At 43.7% G+C, this 4,854-nt stretch overlaps 1 non-coding gene across 1 annotated transcript; it reads right to left on the bottom strand.

Moving 5' to 3' along the window:
• Positions 1–4,381: 4,381 nt before the first annotated feature.
• On the bottom strand, positions 4,382–4,488 carry LOC112088670. Its single transcript, XR_002900615.1, has one exon. It is a non-coding gene; the product is annotated as a small nucleolar RNA R71 (small nucleolar RNA).
• Between the last annotated feature and the right edge of the window lie 366 nt (positions 4,489–4,854).

Genomic DNA, 4,854 nt, shown 5'->3' with positions numbered 1-4,854 from the left:
TTTTGAAAACTGTTTTTGAAAAAAATTAAAGAAAATGCAAAAAGTGTAGATAATGCAAGACTCATGAAAGAAAAGTCGTTAGAAAGGAATGAAATCCTCCCCCAGACTTAAATCACATTTGTCGTCAGTGTGAAAGAAGTCGAGACTGGATGAGAAAAATGTATAAATATATCGAAATAGGTAAGCCGAAGGAAACTTACCTGGATCTGGGATGCTGACGGGAATGAACCAGATTGATTCGGGAAAATGCGGAAATGTGATATATGGTGATGGAAGGTGGTGGGAAGTGATGGATGGGGTGGAATGGGACTTTGTGAGATGGATTGAGGTGAAGTGGGTGGTTTGGGGTCGGGGGTCGTGTGAACGACCATTTCTTGCTGTCCGGGCTTACGCGACCACGGGGAAGCTATGCCTGGCCGCAGCTAGAGTTTGGGACCACGGTCGATGCTTCCCTTCCTGCAGTCCGAATGTACGTGACCGCGGGGACTTAAATGCGTTTACTGCTTCTCCTTGGTTCTTGCTGGGCCGAGCAGTCGAGAACCATCCTTCTTTTTGTTTTTCTGGTTTGTTTTTTTTTTTTTTGCCTTTTTTGATTTATAATAAACACCTGAAACTAAGAGAAAGAAAAAGATCAATAGAAAAAAAAACAAAATCCTAAAGAAAACAATACCTAAATAAGTTGCCTCCCATTAAGCGCTTCTGATTTAAGTCGTTTAGCTCGTCTTGGTGTAGGACGTGACTCAGTCAAATGAAGAAGACCTTGTCCTAAGACAAGTCTTTTTCAAAATCTCCTTGTTCTGCTTAGCAGGTTCTTCGTCACTCCAAAGTTTTGCTTCAAACACCTCTGTTGCAGGACGTTTTCCTTCATTGTTTTTGTACGGGACAGCTTCCGTGTTAACATCTTTGTCGATGTTACCAAATGAAATCCTCCTGTTTGGCCAGTCCATGATGGCTCCGGAAGTTGCTAGAAAAGACCATCCCAGAATCACTGTATGTGTTGCATCAAAGTTAGATAAGATTGAGTCGTGGTTCCAGAACAGTTAGAATTAGTGGAATCGGATCATTGAGCTGAGAGGTTGATATGTCTATATTTTACATCATTTAGATTGTATTATAGAGTCCTCATCATGTGTTTTATCATGTAAATTGAGTCTTTAGGCGTCAAAATAGGACTTAGGGCTTGCATTAGGTCCCAAAGAGTTTTGCATGTTTTGAAGTCCTTATCAGGAGCCTTGGAGACCAATTGGAGCCTAAGAAGAGGAACAGGAAAGAAAACGGTGAAGAAAAGGGTCAAAAATGATGAAAACCGCTTGGAGGAACTTCTCGGCCAAATCTCGTACCGGCTGGTCGGAAACCTCGACCAAAATGTTTACCGGATGCTCATTACCGGCCAAAAACCTTACCGATCGGCCATAATCGAGTATCGAGTGCAAAAATACCACGGGACAAGTTTTTGACCGAGGCAAGGATTTTTACGACCAAAAAGCTTACCGCGGTACACAGCCCTCGGCCATTTTCCTTACCGCGGGAAGGTTTTTAAGACCAAAAGTTGCCCTTGCCCGCACAATTCAGAAATCAGCAATCCGGGGAACCTTCCGGTCCGAATCAGTTGGCGGGGTCTTCACCAAAGTTGGAGATAATCAAGCAAAGATTCCAGAACAGTTGTAATAATCCAATTCGGACCAGTGGAGAGAAAGATATGGCTTCCGGAACGTTCACCAGCCTTGCGCGTACCCGAGAACTGAACGGCGAACTTCAAAGATCATGGCGGACGGAGCCTTTCCTGTCCGAACCAGCTTACCCGGTCTTCATCAAAGTTCGAGATCCATGGAAGATCTTCGCAGAGCAGTTGGATCGCTCAATTCGGAGCAAAGGTTTGGAAGATAGGGTCTCCGGAGTTCACATCGGTCTAAAAGTCTATTTTCCGGTAATTTCAATGCGGCGCAAAGATGTGAAATCCAGGAAGCCTTTCGCTCCCCAAGCTCCGATGGTTTCTTCACCAAAGTTCGAGCGTATTGAGTCATCTTTACTGTGGAACTGGTCCCAGAGCAATTGGAGTCGTGTGCTGAAAGTTATCGCTTCCGGAAGGTGACATGGTCGATACAAGCCTAAAATGAGTTGCGATACGCGCTAAGTGTCTTCACAAGCCTCGGTATCTTTACCTTGGCATCACTCAAGTCGAGGCTCATATCTTGGAAGTATTTTGGACCAGACCTCGTCCCGAAGCCTTGGCATGATTAGATCGAGGCATGCATACGTAAAAACTGAAGCTGGAAACGACTAAGTGTTGAGAGTACACCTCGGTGTAATGACCTCGGCGTGCATGCCGGACTGTGTTCTCCCAAGCACCTCGACATCATGACCCCTCGAAATTTTATCCCGAGGTCCCTTGTCACGAACCCAGAATCAAGAACAGAGTAGCTCAAGAACACACACGTGAGGATGGATCAAAGACTAGGGTTCATGCATCTTCTTGACGTGTTCTTCACGAGATCTTCATCCGGATCATGACTCACGTGCACACCTCGGCATGAAGACCTCGGCTTCACTTTCCGACACACCGTGGCACTCACCCATCAACCCAAGAGGGCGGTTCAGTACCCGGTTTGTTCCGGGCTGACCCGCGACACTTTCCCTTTGCTATAAATACATTTTGAGACTAAAAACCTAATCATCTTATCTCTTATCTGTTTTTAGCTCTAAGAACTTGCCTCTTTCGTGAAACTTGATTAATCTAATCCGATATCTCGTTTTTGCATTAGAATCTTGTTCTTTCTTTATTTCTTTTATCATCCAACATCAAACTCCTTATCATGACTAGCTACACGTCTTGCAAAAGACTTAGTGAGCTCGTTATGATCAGTGAGTAGTCGTTTAAGCGGCTTTAGATAGGTAGATTAGGGTGCTTTCAAGGTGGATTAATGGGTTTAGGTGTCTAGTCTTGCATGTTTCATTCCTTAACCGACGAGATCTCTAAGCTGGATCCAAGCACATCACTTGAGGTTCAGATCTGAGACATATCTTGCATCAGAAGTGTTTGTAGAAATGTCTGAACCACTCGGTTAAGGGTTTAAGAGTCTTTCATCGCGAGAGTGATAGTTTGTTCCCTTAAATGACGTTTTTGAACCGATTCTTATTGCTGACTGATTCGTGCTTCTCAAAAGGGATTTTGGTATGAAAGAGGATCAGTTTAGACGTTTAATACTTTCATGAGAAGATTAACGTGCCTTGAGTTCAAAGTCAAATGAAATCGCTTGATAAAATGATTCATTAGCCCCTTAGTCTAACTTGGAAGCACCCGAGTCAAATATCCTGTCTAAAGCTTCTGCCTTTATCATTCATTACCATCATCTGAATCACCTGTTTGTTATTTGCATCTTGATTAGTTTAAATCTCTGCTTTTATTTAACTTTATTGCTCATTTGCCTGTTAATCATCGTCACCAAACTTTTATCGTCTTGTCTTGACTTAAGTGAACAAATGACATAGGCTAGTGTCTCGTTTACAAGCTTGGTTTGACACCCCTTATACTACTTTGACAAGGGGATTGATAACCCTTCTAAGAGCTTGAAAACTCTTAGTTATCAATTGGCGCCGTTGCCAACTTGTAGGAGCATTAGTCTCTTGTTTGTTCTTGAGTTCAAGCTTTTCTTTCCTTTGTTTTACTAACTTCTTTCCAAGTTCTTGTTTTGTTTTTAGGTGCATGAATACCAGGTCTCGGAGCACAGGATCGCTTTTCCCATACGACGATAACATCGACAGATTAGAAAGGCGAGCTCGCGAGAGAGAACGGCACTTTGACAGACTTGGAATGGCAGAACAACAGAGAATGGAGCAATAGGCTCAGGCTAATCAGGCGCAGGCAGGAAGAAATGAACAACAAGCCTATGTTAATCAGCAACAGGCTCAAAGAAACGAACGGCTTGCTCAGCAAAACCAACACCAAGCGAATAGAAATGAGCAACAAGCCCATCATGTTCATCCGCCACCGCCACAAGTACAGAGACAACATCCTCCAATCTGTGTTGGAGAGAATGACCGAGCTAATGCGCACCAATACCGAGCTGGAATTTAAGCTCCACCAGTTCAAAACAACAACTTTGAAGTTAAAGCTTCCCTGCTCAATATGGTGCAAAACTCAAAGTTCCACGGACTGGCTGGAGAAGACCCTCTCGAGCATCTAGATCAATTTGATCGGGTTTGTGACTTAACCAAGATAAATGGCGTCTCCGAAGATAGCTTCAAGCTACGCTTGTTCCCTTTCAGCCTCGGTGATAAAGCACACCAGTGGGAAAAGAATATACCGAGGGGTTCTATACAAACCTGGGAGCAGTGTAAACTGGCGTTCTTATCAAAGTTCTTTTCCACATCACGCACAGCTAAGCTCAGGAATCAGATCTCAAGTTTCACGCAGCACAATAACGAGAGCTTTAGTGAAGCTTGGGAACGGTTTAGAAGCTACACTAACCAATGCCCACACCACGGCTTCTCAGAGGCATCACTCTTGAGTACTTTATACCGAGGTGCACTCTCCAAGATCAGAAACCAACTCGATACAGCTTCAAATGGGAATTTTCTTGGAAAAGAGATCAATGCGGCAATGGAACTAGTCGAGAACCTAGCCATGTCTAATGACACGTATGGAGAGGACTTTGATAGAGCAAACCGTACAGAGGGATCTAGTGATGAACAGCGCATGAAAAAGGATATAAGAGAGCTTCAGAGTAAGCTTGACAAGGTTTTGATGGCGACTCAAAAGCCAATACACTTTGTAGGCGAGTTTGATGAGCAAGGGCCAAGTTTTGACAATGTTAATGAAGATGGTCTAACACAAGAGGAGCTGAATTACATAGG

The sequence above is a fragment of the Eutrema salsugineum genome, unplaced genomic scaffold (genome assembly GCF_000478725.1).
Source record: "Eutrema salsugineum unplaced genomic scaffold, Eutsalg1_0 scaffold_14, whole genome shotgun sequence".
Lineage (NCBI taxonomy): Eukaryota > Viridiplantae > Streptophyta > Magnoliopsida > Brassicales > Brassicaceae > Eutrema > Eutrema salsugineum.
The sequence above is the reverse complement of the archived record's forward strand: the minus strand, read 5'-3'. Positions and strand labels throughout refer to the sequence as shown.